Genomic DNA, 23,971 nt, shown 5'->3' with positions numbered 1-23,971 from the left:
CGTGTTGGGACCGGGAAAGATGAGTGTATATGGGCATCGGGGGTGTGGCGGTTGCTGGCGGGGTGGTGGACCGCGGTGGGGTTCCTGGTGGCTGGTGTTGCCGCGCTGGGCTGCGGTTGGTGCTGGGGCTGCGCTTGGGTGCCGCGCCTTGGGGGGACTCACAGCAGTGCTGCTCGCTGCTGGGGGGGTGGCGGCACTCTGGATATGCCTGTCTGGTGTGTGCAGGTGGGTGGGAGGGGCTGTTGATGGGTGTGGGTACATGTGTGAGTATGTGTGTACATGTAGATGTGTACGTGTGGGCGTGCATGTGGGTAGGTGGGTGTATGGGCATGGGTGGAGGTGTTTGTGAGTGTGCGTGCATATGCTTGTGTGGGTGAGTGGGGGACTGGGGTGTGTGTGGGGTTTGGGCTTGGTGGGATGGGGAGGTGGGCCTCCGGGCCCCCAGGGCGCTTGGCTGTGGCATCGGGGTGCGCACCGGCCTGCAGCGGGTGGCGGTCTGGGCCGGCCTAGCCGCCCGGTGTGCTGGGTGGGACCCCTGCCCAGGGAGATGGGTGGCTCCTGGGCTCGTGGGGCTCGTGGGGCTCGTGGGGCTCGGGAACTGGCGCCTTGCCTGCCCCTGGGTGGCCGGCCCCGCGGCGGGGGGTGGCAGCTGGCGTCCCTGGCCTCCTGGTGCCTGTGCTCGGCTGCTGTGGGGCCTCTGATGGGGGACGGGCTGGATCCTCCCTCTCTATGGTGTCTGCTGGATGGCCGGGCCTTGGGGCCCTCTTGGTCGGTCCCTGATCCTTGGAGGGAGTGCGGTTGTGGTTGCATGTCTGTGTTCTACACCTCAGTCTGTTTGCCTGGTTCACTCTGTCACAGCAGATGAATGTGAACAACTGATGTTGTGTGAATTTGTTTCTGGTATTATTTATTATAGGTATTATTTGTGCGAATGTGGTATACGACATTTTGTTCATGCTTTCTTATATTCTTCATTTCATAGGTCTTATGTATCTCATTGTTGTGTTTTTTTTTTGTTTTGTTTTTTGTAGTTTTGTTTGTTTTGTTTTGTTTTGTTTTTTTCTCTTCTGCCCAGTTTACTCAGTTCTGGTTGTAGTTATTGTCACCATTATAATTGTCTCCATGGTTGTTGCTCTTTGTATTGTTGATACTTTCTTGTGAGGGTCTTCGCCACCTTCTTCTCTCTTGTTCTCTCCCCTTCTTCTACCCCCCCACCCCCATCCCCCATGTCAGGTCCGGCATCGAGATGTGGTTCAACAAAACTCATAATAAACACAGTAGAATATCAAAGGGCGCTTCATATACTTTATGAAGTTACCCTTGACAAAGCAAATTTGTTCAGCACCAAAAGGAACCAGACTGCCATTCTGCTGTTAGAACGCTGGACAAGACAAGTAGGAAAAAAAAAAGTAGTGTGAGATACTCCCTGGTAAAATGTCCAAATAAAAGAGGATACACAAGCAAAGGTGTTAGAAAAATGGGCAATGATGACTGGGAGTACAGTTGGTGTTGGCTGCTGCCTTATTGGTACAGACAGCTGCCTGTCAGCCAGCTGAGCCCATAAAAAGAAAAGAAGATGACAAGAAGAAAAAAAAAAAAAAAGAGAAAAAAAAAAAAAAAAAAATATATATATATATATATACATATATATATATATATATATATATATATATATATATATATATATATATATATATATATATATATATATACAAGGGCCGTTCAATAAGTTCATGGCCTCACCCAGAACAGAACAACACAGACTGATAATTAGGGACCGAGCTGAAAGGTAAGGCCCTCTCACACAGTGAGAGGCCTTGCCTGCAAGCAAGGCCCTATTGTTTTTCGTTCGTTTTGTATTTTTTTTCCGCCGTCACTTTAAACTGGATTTTGACCCCCTAAACATGCTCCAAAACTCACCAAATTTGGCACACATGTCAGGCCTGGCGAAAAATTTGATAAAATGAAAAAATTAACCCCATAGGTGCAAAAATGCCCTCTCTAGCGCCACCTATGTGAAGAAAACGGAAACTGCCCTAGTGGCCAGTAGGAAAGTCGTAGAGACATGGAACCAATGCCAAAATGTTGGTTGGACATTGCTCTACAAATTATCCACTGACACCTATGAGCTATCTCCAACAGGAAGTTCGCAATATGCCTTTCAAAATAAAATTTTTAAAACTAACTCCGATGACACCGTTTGTCATATTGACTTCTAAATAGCACCAAAAGATAGAGTGAACTCTCCTCAAAAAAGTGATCTCGTAACTTAGTCTTAACTGTCTTATTTTTTTTTTTTTTACGAGCCCGCAAAGTTACCATGTTTGGAACTCATTTTTCACTTTGCAGTTTTTCCCCACATGTGACATATCTACACGTTCACCAGACTCACCACAACGTTCACATGAAAAAAATTTGGAGATAGCATGTACGGTTCTTGATTTATAGCAATTTGTTTATTTTCATACTTTTTCCACTTTAGACTGCCATTTCACCCCCTTAACATGCTCCAAAACTCACCAAATTTGCCATGTATGTCATGGCTGGTGAACACTTTCATTCAATATCAAAATTAACCCCTTGGGTGCCAAAATGGACTCTGTAGCGCCACCTATGTACTGAAAAACACACAAAATCTGCCCTAGTGGCCAGTAGGAATGTCACACAAACATGAAACAAATGCCAAAATGTTGGTCTGATTGAGCCCGACAAATCATACACTGACACTCATGAGCTAACTCCAACAGGAAGTTGGCAATCTGCCTTTGAAAGTTACTCTACGTTTCTGCAATTACTGCTTATTCATTTCACACTTTAAAAAAAAAAATTATACCTCATTAAATTCCTACAAGTCTGCAGAATCCAAAAGTGAAAGAATTTTTCAGATATGACCTACAGTTATGGAATTATGGCGATTTTTTCAAGACTATGTTTAGTTTCACTTTTCACATTGACAAAGTCCCCATAAAACTCTTCCTGGTGCATACTTGAAAGTGTCTGTCTTGAGTACAGTGGTTCATGTAGCTGCCTATGGAACAAGAGGACCCTGGTTCAAGTCCCAGGTGAAACTGGGATTTTTTTTTTTTTTTTTTTTTTTTCTCCATTCATTTTAAAACAGGTTTTACTGCATTATATTCTGGATATTGGACATTTTGCACACATTACAAAGTACATGGAATACATTTTTTCAAAATAAAACCCCTATTAAAAATAATACATGTCTATTACATAACTTCTTTTCATTTTTATGACCAAACGCTCAACTGTTTGTACAATGTTTCTTCATTCAAAAGTACTCTCTCTCACAGACACACATGCTCACACAATAGGGTTTTTCCAAAATAAAAGCCTTAAATGTGAGAAATCATCACTTTTATACTCAATTATTAATACAATTTCTATTCATTTTTCAAACTGACTCTTTCTCTCACATACAAAACAAATGCACATACACACAGTAGGGTTTCCAAAATAAAAGCCTCATTTAAAGGTGATGGTGGTTTCAGCAGAGGGTCGCTGGTGTTCTGTACAGATGTAAGGAGGACAGACGCTAAAGGGTGGGAACTGGTATGGGGACGGAGAGGTGTGAGTGGAGCTGAGGTGTCGACAGTCACGGGAGGCGGATCGCGGGGGAGGCGGAACGCCCAGTGCGAGGTCCCGCCCAATGCTGCTTGCAGCTTTAATTTATATTTTATTTTTCAACATAATCTCCATTTACAGCAATGCACTTGGTCCATCGATGTTCAAGCATCACTATCCCATCACGAAAGAATGTAACATCCTGTATTATAACAACCAGTATTTCTGGGTGAGGCCATGAACTTATTGAACAGCCCTCGTATATATCTTAGTTGTATCCACTGAGTCAGTCCTCAATGCATTTATACAATTACATCTCAGGCAAATAGTGTATTCTTTCCTCCACTATATTTATGTTACTTTATCCTCCTGAGACCCAGGAAATGTCAGCAAAGTACACGCTTTTTTTGTTTTTTATTAAATAAGTGCCTTTATTGGAAACATCACGATGCAACAGGTTTTTCAGATGCAGTTCTTAAAATTTTTATGGAATGTCCTTTGTGGTGGACAGTTTTCTTTTCTTTTTTGTATAAACCTGTGAAACTCTTATCCATAAATGTGGACAGAAAACCCATAGTTGGGTCTTAGGAGGTTAAGGACAAGATTTTACAAAATTCATAATAAGATACACATTTACAATACAAAATGGTGCTAGAAATAGACTTACATTTTTGCATGATTTTCAGTTATTCCAATTTAAATCAGAAGAGACAATGTATCTGACAGATTACGAAGGACTCAAAAGGCTTCATAAAAATGGACAGTTAAAATATGACACGACTATTAATCTGCACCTACTACTTATCTCTGTGATTCAAGCTATAATCACTTAAAGCAGCGTATGACTTCCATCACAGTTTTTTTTTTTCAACATCACTCAGGCCTTTTCCAGAAATTTAGTTTTGTTTGAACGGCGACTAAGCAAAAGCGGCTTCTCACAGATTCAGCAAGAAAATGAGCCAGATCGCCACAATGTAAAATTATACAGTCCACCAGGGGCTCATTTTTGCACTGACTTGTTAAATCGTTAAGTCCAGCGCAACGCAAAATGCATCCATTTCACGTGTTTTGTGCTATCCCATTTCTGGGCTAGTTGGTTAAAAGTCTGTTCTCTCCCAGTTCCGTGTTCCAGGGCTGATTTCAATGCGGACTTCGGAGGTCCGTGTTAGAATGAGGACTTATTCTTGTAGCATCATTTGACTTTGTTTCTGTCATGTATTTCCTTTGAAATATTATTACCTCTACCAGGAGGTATTGTGATCACTTTGCTTTGTGTTTGTTTGTTTGCGTGTTTGTTTGTTAGCAACTTTATGGGAAAACTATTACAACCATCTTAGCCAAATTTTACCCACAGATAGGCCTAGGCCCTGAGATGAACCCATTAAATTTTGGGCCAAGTAGGCCAAAGATCAATATCACAGCAAGGTCACAAAATCTCAAATGTCCTATGTCTCATCATTGAGCAATTTTCGAACACATGACTGGTACTAAGCTTCAACTTTTTCTGCTGTATGGAACAACCTTGAAACTGTGTAATTTAAAAAGAAATAGTCAATCCACACATGCACACCGTTCAGGGTGCTTGGCAGAGGTTTGCGTTCTCTGAACACTTGTTTACATTTCAAAAAGAAGATTTTTAACAGAAGTTTGACAATATCTTTGAAGATATCAAATTTTTCCCATGGACATTTTGCACCGATAAAAATTTACTGTGTGAGGATTGATTTGCTTACTGAATTTAATTCTCTGCATCGATTTACGGATAGCTATTCAGGACAAAGTACAGCAAGGGACAGAGTTTGTGTGGCTTTGTGAGATGAATGAATGAATAAGAGTGGTATGGGGGCAGAGCTGGTGAACCGGTGTGTGTGTGTGTGTGTGTGTGTGTGTGTGCGCGTGCGCATAATAAGGTAAGGAGGAACAGAACAAAGTTCAGTTTTTCTATACAATCTTTTTGTCCTGTTGTTTGACGTGGTTACAGCCAACAGTAACCATGTAAAGTTCTGTTAATAAAGTCACCAGCGTGGAATAACTCAGGTCATCCTTAGACGTCCAGCCAGATGCACGATGTGTGTAAATAATTCAATTCAATTCAGTAGGGTGGGAACACATGGAGACAGCTGAGGGGGTACATCTAGTCAGATGAGGGTGAGGAAGTCCATCCAGACATGTGAGGGTAAGGGAGGAGGTATGGGGTCACAAATAGCCTATAATAATTCTTCATTCTAACCATAATACTGTCAGATGACCGGAAACAGCGGTAGTGGAGGTGCTGTTCTGGGTTGAATAGTGAATGCACCCATTAGCAAACACCCTTCAATGCAAATAGTGAGCAAACGATGGTTTAGCGAACTCAAGAATCCCAGAAACAGATTTTGCGTCCGTTAAGCCTCTGCATTCACTGACCCATCGTTTGCCTGCCATTTGTGTTGAAGGGCGCACAAACGGGTGGGTTCACTATTTAAGCTAGAAACGAGCCCCAGGAATGTTTTAAAAAAATGAGTTTAGTCAGTGGATGGAGGTAAAGGTGACATCACTCACAAAGAGACAGTGAAATTGTCGCATGGAATTCCCATTACCGCTATGCACTTTGCGACACAATTTCCAAGAAGACCCGAGTGACATTTTGGTTTGTTATGTAAACAAACAGACTGTGTTTATAATGGAGTCATCTTCGAAGTTCACTGTGAGGGAAGTGATTCAGGTGCGTAGCACGGAAGGACTAATGGATTAGTGATAATTAGGCTATCACTCAGGTTTTACAAATTAGGAAAAAAAAAAAAATTGTGATGAAAGTCATATGCAGCTCTAAGAGTAATGTGAGAAATCCTGTGAAAATTAAAACTATATAAAAATCCACAGAAAATCTGTGAACTTAACATGTACCTCTTTTAAAATCTAAATGTGGAATATTATCTTTGAGATTAAATTAGTGATTTCCAAGTCATTTGGGTTCTGAAATCTTACAAAATGCCTGTGTGGCATCACCTGAGATTTGATTATGAGTTGGTAGCACTTACCCCCGATGATGAAATAAATAAATAAATAAATAAATAAATAAATAAAAATAAAATAAAATAAAATAAATTAAATTAATAAATAAATAAAGTGGGGCCTCTGGCTGGGGCCTCCCTTGACCATCTTCGGGGTGGGCGCAATGTCACCTCTCGGGGGGACGGGCTGGATCCCCCCTCTCTGTGGTGTCTGCTGGTTGGCCAGGCCTTGGGGGCCTCTTTGTGGGCCCCTGGTCCTTGGAGGGAGGGCGGTTGTGGTTGCATGTCTGTGTTCTTCACCTCATTCTCTTTGCCTTGTTCACTCTGTTACAGCAGATTAATGTGAACAACTGATGCTGTGTGGATTTGTTACTGGTATTATTTAGGCGGACATGGTGTATGATATTCTGTTCATGCTTTCTTTCCTTATATTCATCATTTTACAGGTCTTATGTTTTTTTTGGGGTTTTTTTTGTAGTTTTGTTTATTTTGTTTTTTTCTCTCTCTTCTGCCCAGTTTACTCAGTTGTGGTTGTAGTTATTGTTACCATTATAATTATCACCATGGTTGTTACTGTTTTGTTACTGTATTGTTGATACATTCTTGTGAGGGTATTCGCCACCTTCTTCTCTCTTGCTCTCTCCCCATCACCCCCCAACCCCCCCCCCCCCCCATGTCAGGTCCGGCATCGAAATGTGGTTCAACAAAACTCATAATAAAGACAGCAGAATATCAAGGGGAGCTTCATATAATTCATGAAGTTTCCCTAGGCAAAGCAAATTTGTTCAGCACCAAAAGGCAGCCAGTCTACCACTGCTGTTAGGATGCTGGACAAGACAAGTAAAAACAAACAAACAAAAAAAAACAATAACAATTAAAGCTGCAAGCAGCATTTGGCGGGACCTTCACTCTGGCCGGGTTCTGCCTCCCATCCCACTATCTGTCACCTGTCCCACCTCCCATCCCTCCACCCGTTCTTGTTTTTTTGGCAGTTTAGTTATTAATACTCATTATTTAGCATTTTAATAAGGCTTTTATTTTGAAAAGCCCTACTGAGTGAGTGTGAGTGTGTGTGTGTGTGTGTGAGTGAGTGAGTGAGAAAATCAGTTTTAATCAGTTTTTTTATATTATACGGGTTGGATCAGTAATAGCAGTAATATTAGATGAAGTAATAGTAGTAATAGCAGTAATAGCAGCAGTAGTAGTAGTAGTAGTAGTAGTAGTAGTAGTAGTAGTAGAAGTCTCACACACACGGCTGCTATGAACTCTACATGGTTGCTAGGGGAGCAGAAACATGGTAGATGCACCTGATCACCACTAACGACCTGTGGAGGAGACATGGGTGTCCATGTTAAACTAACTACAATACCACCTGTCAAATAAACTGACGTCAATCCATGACCATACCACCTATCTTAAAAATTATTGCACGCCAGGCTTGTGGGGAGGCTTGTGAACATACTTATATGTAATATTTGGGGGGAAAAAAATCAGAACTGAATAATCAGTGATTGTACGAATGTGGAGTTAGTCAAACATGTTAGTGATAGAAATTTAATGTTGGAGTGAATGAGAGAAAAATCATCTCTTTGTGCTTGGAGGCCCGTAGAGCAAAAACTAAACAGTTTAAGATTAAAATGTGAACTGTCTTTGAAAGAAAACAGTTTTTCCTACATTTTGATGTATAATTTGTGACTGAAACCCTACAAATGTTAGTTATGATGAGTTTTTTCTAGATTTTCTAACAAAACAAAAGTTTTGAGCTCTGTTTGAGCAGGAAGATTTCAGCCAATCAGCTGTCAGCATTCTGTTTCCTGTGTGCATGTGCATGTCCATAGGCCCTTTCCTGCCAAAAGGTCCAGGCTACTTCATTACCAGGAACTTATTTACCAGGAACTTTCTGGGGTAAAAGAGCTCCTGGTAACTGCATTTCCACCACACCCGAAAGTTCAGGGTAATTTATTCAAATCAGGTTGATGATATATGAGGAGCAGTAACAGAAACTGTAGTCCAGTTCATGTCCATTCACAAACTAACCTCTAGCACAATAAAATGACACAGTATTGTAAGTGGACAGTTTGGGTTTAACATTTTACTGGTTGTTGAATCACTTAATCCATCAGGAATACATTTTAAATGAAGTTAACCATCATACCTTAATTTCTATTTAAAAATGGTAGGACATGTATTTTTAACTTCTCATTCCTTAAACTAAATCACATCTAACTTTATGTGTGATGGATGGTTCTGTTTCATTTCTGTTGTTTTACAGATATAGTCCAGGTTCAGCCCTAAAGTCAGACAGATTTACTCAAATGGCTGCATTTAATTCGACTGCATATTACTGTTAAAGTACTTATACTCTACTCATATTTTGATGCCTTGTAAATGAACGGACAGTATTAGGTTAGATTTTTTTTTATTATTAAAAATTGAAACAAAACAAAGGTGCCTTGAGAATAAAAGGGAAATAAACATGTGTGAAAGGTTCGGGCTTCTGGACCAGGACCAGTGTGTGGTCCAGCTGGTCCTGGACAGCCAGTCTGGAACTCCATGGTCCCGGTCCCTGTTTCGCTTTCCTACAGGAAAAGTAAAAAAAAAAAAAAAAGAATGCATAAATGAATAACAGAACACATGACGACAGATTCCTACCAGTGTGATGTGACAATGTGACATGTCTGACCTGGGCCATTGTAAACAGCAGTGGATGATGGACCTGCACACAAACGAGCCACAGGTTTGGAAAAAGAGGTGAGTCTGTCCACTTCATTTCAGGTGGAAATCATAATACAGAAAGAATAAATCAGTGTTCAGCTCACGGCGACAACACGAATACATCCAGTTCTGTGATTTAGGATTAGCGTCAGACTGTTGACAGTTAGCATTAGTATTAGGTTAACCGGACTTCACTGTTGTCTAAACAGCTGATGCTGCTGACTATTGTAACAGCATGGAACCAACTAAACACTGAATATTTCTGCCATATACATACCATTGGTTTGTTCGACAGTCGGATCCACTGCGACCGTTGTAGTCCTTTAGTTTCTTTTAATCCTGCATAAATTTCTTCTTCTTTCCTCGTATTTCTTTAGGCTTGCGTCTTATATTTGGCTCTGACAGCTTTTACTTGCTTATTTCGTGTCGGTGATTCGAAGTCTGTCTGAATTTCCTCGTTGTCCATCCACTTGTTGTAGCTTCTCTTTTGGTCCATTTTCCGAATTATCAAAATACAAAGCTTGTAGAAATTAAATGAGTTAAATATTGGCGGTGAACAGAATGCGGAAATGCTGCGAGTGTAGTCCACCACTCAGCCTTCTCTGGCACACAGCCCTGCCCCTTAAAGTTCCTGGTAATCTGAAAAGTACAACCTCTCTACCAGGAACTTCTTTGGGGTAATTTCGGGGCCAGGGGAGGGTCAGTTATAAGGGGATATTTTTGGTGGAAACGCACCAGGAACTTTGAAAGTTCAGGGTAATACAGAAAGTTCCTGCAAAAGTTCCTGCAAAAGTTCCTGCAAAAGTTCCTGCAAAAGTTCCTGCGGTGGGAAAGGGCCTCATGTCACATGACTCTGATGGATGAGACATGTGAGTCAGTTAAATTCAGTTAATAGTTCAATTCAGTGAGACACCACCTCTCAAATAAATTGCGATTAATCCATAACCGTACATCGTATCTCAAAAAATTTTTCCACAGGAGACTTCTGCTGAGTTTTGTGAACGTATCGATATATAATAGCTGGGGGAAAAGTCCAAGCTGAATTTTCAGTTTCAGACTTTGCAACTTTCAGGGCTTATTAAAAAAAAAAAAAAAAACAGTTATAAAAAAAAAAGCAATTTTTTTAAAAGGGCTTACTCTATCTTTTGGTGCTATTTAGAAGCCAGTGTGACAAACAGCCTCAGACTGGTTTTGTTTTGATGTTTTATTTTGAAAGGCAAATTGCGAACTTACTGTTGGAGTTAGCTCATAAGTGTCAGTGTATGATTTGTCAGGCTCGATGAGACAAAACTTTTGGCACTGGTTTCATGTGTCTATGATATTCCTACTGGAAGTTTGTAAGCAAGCATTTTATTTTGAAAGGCAAATTCTGAACTTCCTGTTGGCGTTAGCTCATGGGTGTCAGATTTGTCGGGCTTGATGAGACAAAAATTTTGGCATTTGTTTCATGGTTGTACAACATTCCTACTGGCCGCTAGGGCTGTTTTTGTGTATCTAGGGGGTGCTACAGAGCACATTTTGGCAATTATGGAGTTAATTTTTCCATTTTGTCAAATTTTTCACCAGACCTGACATGCGTGCCAAATTTGTTAAGTTTTTGAGCATGTTAGGGGGTCAAATTCCAAATTCTTTGCCTTCAGGCAGAGGCCCTCTTCCTCACTGTGTGAGTGAGGGAGAAGGCCTCTCCCCATGGCCTTGGTCCCTAATAATAATTAGTATGGATTAGATTTCTCTAGTGCTTTTCAAGACACCCAAAGCGCTTTACATTAGTGATCTGTTATTCCTTCACTCTCACATTCACACTCTGGTGGTGGTAAGCCAAATGGAGCAGGCTAATGGAAGCATGGCTACCAATCCACACCAAACGGTCCCTCCAACCACCACCAAACATTCACACGCATTCATACACCAGTGTGAGTGACTCTGGAGGCAAGGTGGGTGAAGTGTCTTCCTCTAGGACACAACAGCACATGACTATGACAGAGTGTGATTTGAACCGCCAACCCTTCAGTTACTTGACAACCCATTCTACCCCCTGTGCACAGATACACCAGGAATTATGTCTGTCCCTCCTTCCATTTGTCTGCATGACACTTTTGTCCATCTCATTTCTTGAACACTATTCTGATTCTTTTCAAATTTGACATACATGTTCTTTGTCACTAGTAGAAGTGCAGTGCACAGTTTGATAACTAAATGTTAACAATTTAACAGTTAATTAATTAATTTAACAATTTGTCCAACCAATTTCTCGGACACTATTCACCCAAGTCTTCTCAAATTTCACGCACGTGAATGTGTGAATGTTACACATTTTTGAAAAGTTTTCAAAAAGATTGGAAGTTAAGACTCAACATTAATCCCTGGGTAGGCAGGGTATCAGTGAGCAGGAGGGGCAGGGGTATCAGTAAGCTCTGCTTACTTTTTCAATTGTTTTTCCATGGTTTTCACATATTTTTCATTTTTTGTTTTTTTAAATCATCTTGTCATGAAAACTCTAACATTATCTTATCTTGTCTTATCTTATCTTGTCTTATCTCATCTTATCAAGTATCTATAAAGTGGTAGTAGCTCTAACTTCAGTAGCTACATCTGTAACTGCTACTACAACACAGGTTCTTCAGTATTACCCTTAAAGCTCCAAAGTCACAATGTTGTGACAAGCAGCATAACTGAATGAAACAGACAGCTTATTGAAATCTTGATATCAAAACTGCATATTTAAAAAAAACAAAAAAACCAACAACAACAAAAAAACTCTGGTACCTAAAGGATTAATAAACTTGTGGTGTTATGTATAGTAATATACCAGTCAGAAGGAACACACTTTTATTTGAGTATTTTAACCACATTTTGCAACTAATCTTCCTGTACTTTTACAGAAGTAGGGTTTCCCTTTTGCAGTATTTTGTGTTTCTGTATAGGTGTTGTAACTGAAAGGCTTTGAATGGGGTCATACATGAATGTTCAACACTACTTTACTTCATGTTGTACTGTGAGGAGCTGATCAGGGTAAAAGATTTAAGCTTGAAGGAAGTTCAGAACTGGGCGAGTGGGCAAGTAGATGAGGAAGAACAAAAGCGAGAAAGTACTGAGGTGCCCCCTGGATCTCCACTAAGGTCCCTCTGATTAAAAAAAAAAAAAAAAAGTGGGTAAAAAAATAAAATAAAAAGTGCCAGTCAAAGGCAAGAAGAGAGGTAAGAGTAATGTAAGGATGAACAAATGTGAGAATCTGTGATTTACATTAGATTCTTGTAAAGAGTAAATAGAGGGAACCAGTGATCTTAATTCTGTTTCTGCACCATTTTCATCCTGAGAAGGACAAGAAAAGGGGATCTTGTTATCTGTCTTGTTAAAATAAGCATTTTAACAAGGGGATAAATTGTGCAGACTGGACTTGTGCGTTCAAGCAAGGTAGAAAATCTGTGTCCTGCAGTCTAAAGTATAAAATCAAGAACAGGGCTTTCCCAGCTTCCTGTGAGCCTGCTTTCCACACAGAGTGAAAATTACTTCGTCAGCATCAGATTTTCATCACAACACTCACTGAGGACAAAGAAAGGTGATGAGAATATCCATAAATTAAACAAGGCTTTATCCTATATGTTTGTCCCTGAGTCTTTTAGATTATTACAGAAGAATTAAGAATGGGTTTTTGTGGATTTTATTGATATCAGTTATTGATTCTTGATTCTGTTCATCATTCCAATTGTCTATTGGTCCCCTCATGGATATCTTTTCAATTATCTGTGTGGCTAAAATAGAATTGCACAGATTTTCAGTATAAGAGGAACCTCTTTATTATCTTAAGCAGTGGTGGGCTGTGCACTTGATACCAGGGCTTCCAGTGGGGACTTACTCGACTTAAAACACTTCTTAATACCACCACTATGATGTCACAATTATAGAAACCATCAAGACCATACAAAAAACACAAAATAACACGGCATTAGAGAGAGAGAGAGAGAGAGAGAGAGAGAGAGAGAGGGAGAGAGAGAAAGAGACACTGACAGACAGACATTTGGCATATTGAGTGTGAATACCATTATTGCCTAAGCAAGAAACACAGTTAAGACAACTTCAAATCTCTACACTAAAACCGCAGCTATGCCATGTACATCATCTGGAGCAGTTCACAATCAATATTTATCTAATAATATGACAAAAACATACAAAATTCAAAACCCCTGAAGCCCCAGGGCAGATTAGACATATAGAGACTGAAATCTGATTGACAAAATATCTTACATCCACATACATGTTCTGGAAGCAGTGCAGCCGAGAGAAACGCTAAGAAATGAAGAGACTCGTCTATTGGGAATAAATTTATACAATTTTATGGAACAAATAGTAGAATTTAGGTTGTAAATGTAAGTCAGTAGTTTTGATTATGTTTACACCAGCAGATTAGACCTTGCTGGGCCTGGTGGCCCACCACTGTCTTTAAGTCTAAACACACTTTAAACACTGTCTGGACTACTTTAAAGTGCACTACTTTAAAGACGTTTTGACTTTATCACCTGGTTATCAGCCAAGTTCTCTCAGTATTGTAGAGTTGATTGATTTCACAAAATAAATATGATTTGGAGCTGAATGTCTTATAGCAGTAAAGCTTAACCTACACAGATATCTGATGAAATGTGCATTTCAATGAACATATTAACATGTGATGCAGTTATGTTTTCCAGTCTAGAGCATAGAAACACAGCTGCTCATTGGCATTATTCAAGTGTAAAAAATTGTTGAATTTTGCTCTCACATAAAGACTCAGTCACAAATGCCGTTACGCATGGCTACAAACACCATGCAAATGATTTATGGACCATTTTGTACAACCTTCTCAAGGCGGCCTTATAAGAATGGAGAGTTTGTAGACCATTCCTAAGTTCGTAGTCAGGTGGATGATCTTGTGCAAGATTATCTACGAACACAATGCAAAATCCCCTTTCGAAGGGCACCCTAACGAATGCCTTAGGAACAACCTAAGAACAGTGCATGATGTTTGTGGATCAGGAGGCCATTCCAGAGTCCCATGTTCCTGCGGTGGCCATAAGTAGATTGCAAGTAGATCACAAGAACACATTACGTTATTATTAGGGGCCCCTTACACCGTTCACACAAATGGACGTACAGTGATTCGCACAGTATTCTTAAGGTGGACGTAAGGTGTTCCTATAGGCAGTAGTGTGTCATTTGTGCAGTATTCGTGGCGTTCTTAGAGGGAGTCGTGCGCAGGTTATCGAGACAAAGTGACTGAGTGGACTCAAACACATGATGCAGAAGGGAAAGTGTTTTATTAACAGAAAAATAAACGTGAAAAAACAGCACAAAACTTGGAGAGAGATAATGCAGAGTCCACAGGGGTGATGAGGATCAGGGTGATGGAGAGAATGTGTGTGGTGGACACTCGGTGACAGACGCTGTGTTTTTAACGTCCAGTTCCCTCTATTATTCTTGTGTATCTTTGTTTTTTTCTTATACCTTCTACTTCAAATGTCGTTACCTCTGCCAAGGAGGTTATGTTTTTGCTGGCGTTGGTTTGTCTGTCTGTCTGTCTGTCTGTCCGTGTGCAAGGTAACTCAAAAAGTTATGGATGGATTTGGATGAAAATTTCAGGAAATGTTGAGTGCTTTTCTAGTTTCCAATATTTTTATTGTGAAGCCTTATAGTTCAGATTTCAGATCCCCTGATTGGTACATTATACTTCATTTTTGATATCAACATAACAAATGCACATTCAGAAATAAAAAGAAAAGAAAACAGCATTGATAAAGTGAGAAAAGCGGAAGGAAAGGAAAAAAAAACCCAAAACAAAAAAAAAAACCCTGCACAATTTAACATCTCATTCAAACCCCCACCCCATCCCCAGAGCCACTGAGATAGTGCTACGCTGAGGACTACTGCTTATTTAGTGGATCTTAACTGTCTGGCCCTTCCATATATAACATCACTGGTTTCCAATTTTTTTTCAAATTCTCCCAGTGTGTCATTAAGTATTTATCTAATCCTCTTTAAGTGAAGGCTATCCATCATTGTTGTTATCCAGGCTTTAAAAGTTGGTGTATCTTTAGACACAACAGGAGAATGAGCTTCTTTGCACAGAGAAGGCCATAGGACAGAAGGTGGGGCTGTGCCCTCTGCATATTTCTGGAGCTTTCTGAAGCACCCAGTACAACCATTAGGGGATCCGGTCTTAGCTAAACCCTAAAGACAATTGAGAAGAATGAAAATATTGCATCCCAGTATTCCTCTAATCTTGGGTATAGTATGTAGCCATGTAATAAGTCTGTATCCATTTGATTACATTTTTCACAAGTAGGTGATATTTCTGGATAGATCCTGTGTAGCTTCACTTTTGAATAATGTAGCCTATGTAGACTTTCAAACTGGATCAGAGAGTATCTAGCATTAAGGGAACAGGTATACTGTGTATCCTTGTCCCAGATGTTGTCCGCTATTTCCATTCCCCGTTCTTTTTCCCAATCCTTTTGTAAACGATCCATATTCACCTGTCCATGTTCTTGTAATACTTCGTATACATATGAAATTGCACTTTTTTCTGCTCTACAGTCTCTGAGACATTGGTCTAACTTATCTGGTGTCACGCTCACAAAATTGTTGAAGTGAGTCTTTACAAAATGTCTAATCTGGAGGAATCTGAAAAAAAGTCAGAGCACGTGGTAGCGGTCCGTGATTTTCACCGGGGTGGGGGTCAGAGCGGGGGTGGGGGGGAATAAGCAGTCCATGGGGGGGGTGTTGTTGTTGCTCCGTGATTATCTTATTGTGTGTGTTGGGGTGATAGCGTCATTGTCCGAGCAGGAGTGAAAGTGAAACTAACTCGCTTTAAAGTTCCTCTTATTCTCCGGGCAGCACACACACACAGGAGCAGCGAGTGACAGAATCTCTGTGCAGCAAAAAAAGTTAATATATCGGCTACATCGGCTACATAATGGCCGATGTTGATTAATTGGTGTAACGCTATAATCGGCCTGATTAATCGATCAGGCTCTAATATAATTATTTCCAGATCAAACACAGCAGGTAGGCCAACAGGAGGACGTGGTGCAGCCAAGGAAAGGCCAGAAATCTACAGTATTAAGTGCATTTGTTTCTTGTTTTTGTTGAAAATGAGGAATATTGAAGTGTTTATATCAAGAAGCTAAACTAATATGTGGAAGACTCATAACTGATGTATGTCAATGTGTAAAGTTTATAAGGAACCTGGTGCTTTAGAAGATGTTTGGTCTAAAGTTTGGTGTGGACTCTCCTAACATTTTGTGGAATGATGGGATATCTTAGAGCTGTTTGTTATTATTATTGTTGTTATTATTATTTTATTTTGTGATTTTGAATACAGTGTTACAGTTGGTAAAGAAGAAAGAGTCAAATATTTAAATAGGAAATCAGTTTTATCTTGAAAATCAATGAATTTGAAAAAAACAACACAATTTTCTCAGTTTTTTCCTCAAAATTCATTTTTTTCCTGAAAATGACAAATATTCAAATGTTTACATCTCACGAACAAATGAATATAGAATAAGATTGTTTTTTTTTGTTTAAAAGTTGAAGTTCTGTTCTTTCTTCTGATGTATTCAGTGTTCACATACTCCTAACACAACAGTTTCAGTGAGCCTCCAAAGATTAGTGAATATGACCAATCAAAAATAAGTACAAGTGGTCCTGGCTCGAGGAAACTGATAGAAATGTTGATTTTCGGTGTTTCTTCTACTATGTGCCCAAGGACTAACAATGGACTGCTGTCAGAATACGTGGATCACAGGTATAATCCTTACACTGAAAATGGAACACCTTTGTCAAACTTTGTTGATGGAAATGACTTGGATAGATATTTGGATATTTTAGAATGGCACAAAATGGAACCTATGGTGACCACATAACACTGCAAAGAGCGACTGAAATTTTTAATGTTCAGTTTCTAATTGTTTCCTCACTAGGTATCAACACTTCCACCAGTATATCTCCATCCAGCACGCATTGTGACAGCAGTCCGTTGTTAGTCCTTGGGCACATAGCAGAAGGGCATGGAGAGCACTATTTGAGTCTGGAGGGTCCTGTCTCATCCTTTATTGAAAACATTTTGACCGTTCAGGCAGAAAGGATTTTTCCATTGAGTGGAAACAACCGAACAAATAAGAAAATTAACATCGATAAGATTCAACTTCAGAGTGTCCAGCTAGATTCATCAGAAGACCTTGAACCAAACCAGTTAAGTAATCAAGATGTGGACCACCATGATAATTATCAAGAAAACTGTCACCCAGATCACCCACAATCTGTGACTACATTGCAGAACATACCTCTCCCACCTGTTTTACCTGTCTCTCCTGACCTGCGCGCCCAGTCTGTCCAGCCTCATCAAACCGATCAGCCTGTTGTGCCAACGGAAATTTTGACGACAATAATCCAAATGACCCTTGAAGATGACATGTCAATGCTTGGCACCTTCAACAGAGTGTCTGATCCTTTGAAACACCTTGCGGCTCAATTCCATCCATACATCTATCCAAGGGAAACGTTAAGCCAAAGCCTTGAATTGGAACACATTGGAGACCACACAATTAGTGTCCAAAAACTGTACAAAGCAGCAGGACGCTCCAGTGGTGTGGCAGTAAGACTTACGGAGTTGTTTAGCAAAAATTCCAAGTGGATTATGGCATGGCTGTTAATGGAGCATACTAGTCATGGACAATTTAAAATTAAAGATGTCTTGGAAATTGTCATTTAGACACGTGTTTGGCACTGATGAGTGTGTGTTTATCATCAAAATACATTTTAGTTCCAAGTTAGCCACCAAAGGTGTGTGATGGTTTAGTTCTTTTTTTATATCCAGAAATGTTGTTTACATTGTTAAAGACACTTTCCTGAGTTTTTTTTTTTTTTTTTTTTTAACTGGCATAGACACCTTATATTGATCAAAATATTTTAATTTGCCTAAAAAAAGTTCTGTTTAGAAATAAAGCCATTTATTGTTCAACATCAGCATTTTCTGCTTTGTGTGTGCATGTTGGAGTGTGTGGACTAAATGTGAATGTAGTGGTAACAGGTAGGCTATCATTAGCACTACTACAACTACTAATCTGCAGGCCTACTTCAATTAAAGAGGGCAAAAAAATCTACTTGAGTGTCGTTATTACATAATGAACCATGTTATTACATTTTCCTGAAAATAAAAATGTGTGTAGCCGGATGACGGTGGAGTGAGTGAACAGACTCAAAAACAGAATTATAAATTATATTATCTTCCTCTCCGTGTCAAACAAGAAAACTGTCACCCAGATCACCCACAATCTGTGACTACATTGCAGAACATACCTCTCCCACCTGTTTTACCTGTCTCTCCTGACCTGCGCGCCCAGTCTGTCCAGCCTCATCAAACCGATCAGCCTGTTGTGCCAACGGAAATTTTGACGTCAATAATCCAAATGACCCTTGAAGATGACATGTCAATGCTTGGCACCTTCAACAGAGTGTCTGATCCTTTGAAACACCTTGCGGCTCAATTCCATCCATACATCTATCCAAGGGAAACGTTAAGCCAAAGCCTTGAATTGGAACACATTGGAGACCACACAATTAGTGTCCAAAAACTGTACAAAGCAGCAGGACGCTCCAGTGGTGTGGCAGTAAGACTTAAGGAGTTGTTTAGCAAAAATTCCAAGTGGATTATGGCATGGCTGTTAATGGAGCATACTAGTCATGGACAATTTAAAATTAAAGATGTCTTGGAAATTGTCATTTAGACACGTGTTTGGCACTGATGAGTGTGTGTTTATCGTCAAAATACATTTTAGTTCCAAGTTAGCCACCAAAGGTGTGTGATGGTTTAGTTCTTTTTTTATATCCAGAAATGTTGTTTACATTGTTAAAGACACTTTCCTGAGTTTTTTTTTTTTTTTTTTTTTTAACTGGCATAGACACCTTATATTGATCAAAATATTTTAATTTGCCTAAAAAAAGTTCTGTTTAGAAATAAAGCCATTTATTGTTCAACATCAGCATTTTCTGCTTTGTGTGTGCATGTTGGAGTGTGTGGACTAAATGTGAATGTAGTGGTAACAGGTAGGCTATCATTAGCACTACTACAACTACTAATCTGCAGGCCTACTTCAATTAAAGAGGGCAAAAAAATCTACTTGAGTGTCGTTATTACATAATGAACCATGTTATTACATTTTCCTGAAAATAAAATGTGTGTAGCCGGATGACGGTGGAGTGAGTGAACAGACTCAAAAACAGAATTATAAATTATATTATCTTCCTCTCCGTGTCAAACCAAATTCCTGAACAACCATGCTGATTGGTTGTTTAGCAGGTCAATGCCCGGACATCCTTTGCAAATGACATTTACGAAGACAGATGATCTAAAGGAATGAGCCTAATGGAACTTGCTTACACTTAGTGACTGTTGTCCTCTCAACATCTGTGTTTCATTATGTGCTCATCCAGAGGGAGAGATGAACCCAGAAACGAACAAAGGACTGAATGATAAAATCCCTATATGTGCCATGTTAATAATGTATTACATTATGTGTTAATGTTGATTAACTCAGCACGTTAACTCTTTTATGCATGTAATACTTAAGCCATTTGCCTGACCTGTGGTTTCACATATGTGTGTCCTGATCATGTTCACGGTAAATTATGTGAAAGTAAGAGTATCACTGCTTATAGCATGTCTGAATAATCATGCTATTATTTTACTGATGCTTAAGTGAGGTTACAGGTGATGTACAAAGTTTAAGGATCTTATTTCAGGATCTTATTTAAGGTTGGGAGAAGTTTTCTTACAAGTCTGCATGAGGTCCTCTCTCCCTCTCCTAAGGGGGGGAGAGAGAGATGATACTCTGAAATATGTAAATGACCGGCAAAAGGAGGCGTTTTCCCGCCGAAAACAGACAAAGAAGGCAACGCCCCAAGGCATCGATAACTCATCTATATGCACGAGGAAGGCGTGGCAAGCTGGTTTTTGGACAAACTATAAAAGTAAATGAAACCAACTTTTCAGCAGAGCTTTTTCCACCCTCGCTGCTCTCACCTACACAAAGAGCTTTTTCCACCCTTGCTGCTCTCACCTACGCAAAGAGAAGAGCTATCTCCACCTCTTCTGAGCTCTCACCTACGCAAAGAGCTTTCTCCAAGGAGTCTTGACCATCTCCTTGGCTCTCAGAGCTTTTCTATCCTCTAAGCTCTCCAAGGAGCTTTATCATCTTCGCTGTTCTCCACTTCGCTGGTGAGCTTTCCAGAACCAGCTGCCAGAGCCAGCTGTGAACCTCCTCCAGCCAGCAGAACTTCAGAACTTCAGAGCGTCAGAACTTCAGAGCTTCAGAACTTCAGAACTCCAGACCTTCAGGCCTCCAGCGCAAGCACGTCGCTTCACAGCCTGTTCCTGCTTCGAACTACGTCAGAAGACTTCATCCATCCGCCGTCAAGGCCGTGCCAGTTGCTGCATCCGCACCGCAACAACTTGTAAGAAAACTTGCTCCTGATTTATCTGAGTTGGTGTTATTCCAAGTTAAGTAGGTTTACCTCAACGTAACCTCACTAACATTATAATCTCTTGAATATAGCTGTCTGCCAGCTTAATCTACATATTCTCCTGTCCATAATCTCCTGCTCCTTTGGTTGTATTTGTCTCTTGTCTTTATGTTATTTGTGTGTCTTAGTTTAGTTAATAAAGTATTTATATGTATATAAATCCATTGCCTCAGTTGTGCTTTGTGTACTATTATTCACACATGGGTTCACTGTGCAGTCAACGAACTATCACCTATGCAAGATTTCCAAATTATTGTTTTGAGTTGATTTAAGTTTAAGTTTGGTTATAAATCTATAATTAAATTAATCAATAAATCAACACTCAATTAATCAATAAATTGGTATCCTATTCTTGTTACATGTGTCAAGTGCATTTTGTAATAAATTTCTCAAATTGTGATAACTTACTACATAATGCGAAAAAATGTACTACATAATGCACTGAGGTATTTTATTACAAAATGCATCAGTTTATTACATAATGCGGCTTTATTACAAGATGACGTGACATTTTTATTACATTTTGAAGTCTTATTACATAATGGGAATTTATTACATAATGCGGCTCAACACCCCCGCGACCCTGTCCAAGATAAAGCGGTTTAGAAAATGAATGAATGAATGACAAAAAACAATACTATAAGGTTCTATGTTAAGTTTTTTTTTTTTTTTATTTGCACCTGTGGAGAGGAAAAGGCTTAATGTGGACAACATCCATAATTCTGGGGTTTTTGTTTTGATTTTTGGAGAGGTGAAAGTGGACATGATTAGAGATGTCCACACATAATTTGATGATGATTGACTCCAGTTTTCAGACATTGAGCTACGTGAAGCTTTTTCTCTATAATGTGGGCCTTTGGAGAGGAAAAGGCTTAATGTGGACAGCATCCATAAAATTGGGGTTTTCATTTGGATTATTGCAGAGGTGAAATTGGACATGACTAGAGATGTCCATACAAACTTTGGTGATAATTCATCAATGTTCTGGGGCATTTAGCTATGTTAAGTTTTTTTTATGTTAAAAGTTTTAGAATGTTCCTCTTCTTCTGCTGCTGTCAGACCAAAACAGCAGCCACAACCACTTGATCTTTTTTGGAGAAGGCATTCGACCGTGTCCCTCGTGGTATCCTGTGGGGGGTGCTTCAGGAGTACGGGGTCTGGGGCCCTCTGCTGAGGGCAGTCTGGTCCTTGTATGACCGAAGCAGGAGCCTGGTTCGCATTGCCCGAAGTAAGTCAGACCTGTTCCAGGTGCATGTGGGACTCCGGCAGGGCTGCCCTTTGTCACCGGTTCTTTTCATAATTTTTATGGACAGAATTTCTAGGCGCAGCCAGGGGCCGGAGGGGGTCCGGCTTGGGGACCACAGGATTTCGTCTCTGCTTTTTGCAGATGATGCTGTCCTGTTGGCCTCATCGAACCAGGACCTTTAGCGTGCCCTGGGAGCCGAGTGTGAAGCGAGTGGGATGGGGATCAGTACCTCCAAATCCCAGGTCATGGTTCTAGACTGGAAAAAGGTGGCTTGCCCTCTCCAGGTCAGCGGAGAGTCTTTGCCCCAAGTGGAGGAGTTTAAGTATCTTGGGGTCTTGTTCACGAATGAGGGAAGGATGGAGCGTGAGATTGACAGACGAATCGGTGCAGCGTCTGCAGTAATGCAGTCTCTGTATCAGTCGGTTGTGGCAAAGAAGGAGCTGAGCTGAGAGGCGAAGCTCTCGATTTACCGGTCAATCTACGTTCCTACTCTCACCTATGGTCATGAGCTTTGGGTCATGACCGAAAGGACAAGATCCCGGATACAAGTGGTCGAAATGAGTTTCCTCCACAGGGTGGCTGGGTGCACCCTTATGGATAGGGTGAGGAGCTCTGTCACCAGGGAGGAGCTCGGAGTAGAGCCGCTGCTCCTCCACATCGAGAGGGGCCAGCTGAGGTGGCTCGGGCATCTGCTTCGGATGCCTCCTGGACGCCTCCCTGGGGAGGTGTTCTGGGCATGTCCCGCCAGGAGGAGACCTCAGGGAAGACCTAGGACACGTTGGAGAGACTATGTCTCTCGGCTGGCCTGGGAACGCCTCGGGGTCCTCCTGGAAGAGCTGGAGGAGGTGTCTGGGGAGAGGGAAGTCTGAGCATCCCTGCTTAGACTGTTGCCCCCGCGACCCAGCCCCAGACAAGCGGCAGATAATGGATGGATGGATTTATATAAAATGTGGTGTAAAATAATAGCTGTTAAAATATAGACTTGCTTATTACTCCCCACCACCACATGGCTCCAGACAAAACAAGCCACGTAGAAAATTATTATTTATGATGAGTAATGGAGGACCAATTATATTTGAGGTAAAACGTGTTAGCCCCGCCCATTTTCTGTAACTTACAGCAGAACAGTGACAATGCTGATGTAAAACTACCAATGACAGTAGAATTTCATAAGTCAGTTGTCTTGCAAAGCTCTAACATAAACATGAGTTGTCTGGAAATATCATTTGAAAATGACAAATGAGCCGTACCAGGATACATTATCGTAACGAACTGTGAGGGGTACGACGTGTACCATTGCACTTATAATAAATAGTGTAGATATGTGGATAAATATGAGTAGCTATTATTGACCCCAGTAATACATGGTCATGCAGACATAGCAGTCATGCAGCACGATTGGTTCAGACCTTGCTGGGTGTCAATACAGGGTCATAAGTAGTTGCGGCAGTGGGATTTAAAAACATGTTTAGTAGATGGTTGGCATCCTGAGCCTGTGATGATACTGCTCACCGAGAGTATGAGGATCATAACAGAATATGGTGAAGTGATGTTTTTAATAATAAATTACTCTGTTTCTTACTTTAAAGAAGTTAGAGGTGGAACGGTTGGCATTCACTCCTGCTCTTATCAGCTGCTTTGATGTTGATGCAGCTGATAATCTTAAAAACCATGTCTGATGTGTGATCAACACTGGGTTTGCTTGTCCTTGAAGCATGGGGAGAGGAAACGACCACCCTCCATGCTAACGAAATATGTAAGCTTCCAGTGACTGACCTATAAAAATTGACATATCCTGAGTAAATTATCTCTAGGGAAAGATAGACGTAAGAAAGTCAATCGTTACCTCAGCAGTCTTGAATCTGCTCATCTTTAGCTTATTATC

At 40.4% G+C, this 23,971-nt stretch overlaps 1 protein-coding gene across 2 annotated transcripts in view; it reads left to right on the top strand.

The window, feature by feature from the left end:
- The window catches only part of plppr1 (phospholipid phosphatase related 1), a 261,050-nt gene that overhangs the window by 217,844 nt on the left and 19,235 nt on the right, over positions 1 to 23,971 (top strand). The window lies entirely within an intron of this gene.

Source organism: Sphaeramia orbicularis, chromosome 12, assembly GCF_902148855.1.
Source record: "Sphaeramia orbicularis chromosome 12, fSphaOr1.1, whole genome shotgun sequence".
In the NCBI taxonomy this organism is placed as follows: domain Eukaryota; kingdom Metazoa; phylum Chordata; class Actinopteri; order Kurtiformes; family Apogonidae; genus Sphaeramia; species Sphaeramia orbicularis.
The sequence above is the reverse complement of the archived record's forward strand: the minus strand, read 5'-3'. Positions and strand labels throughout refer to the sequence as shown.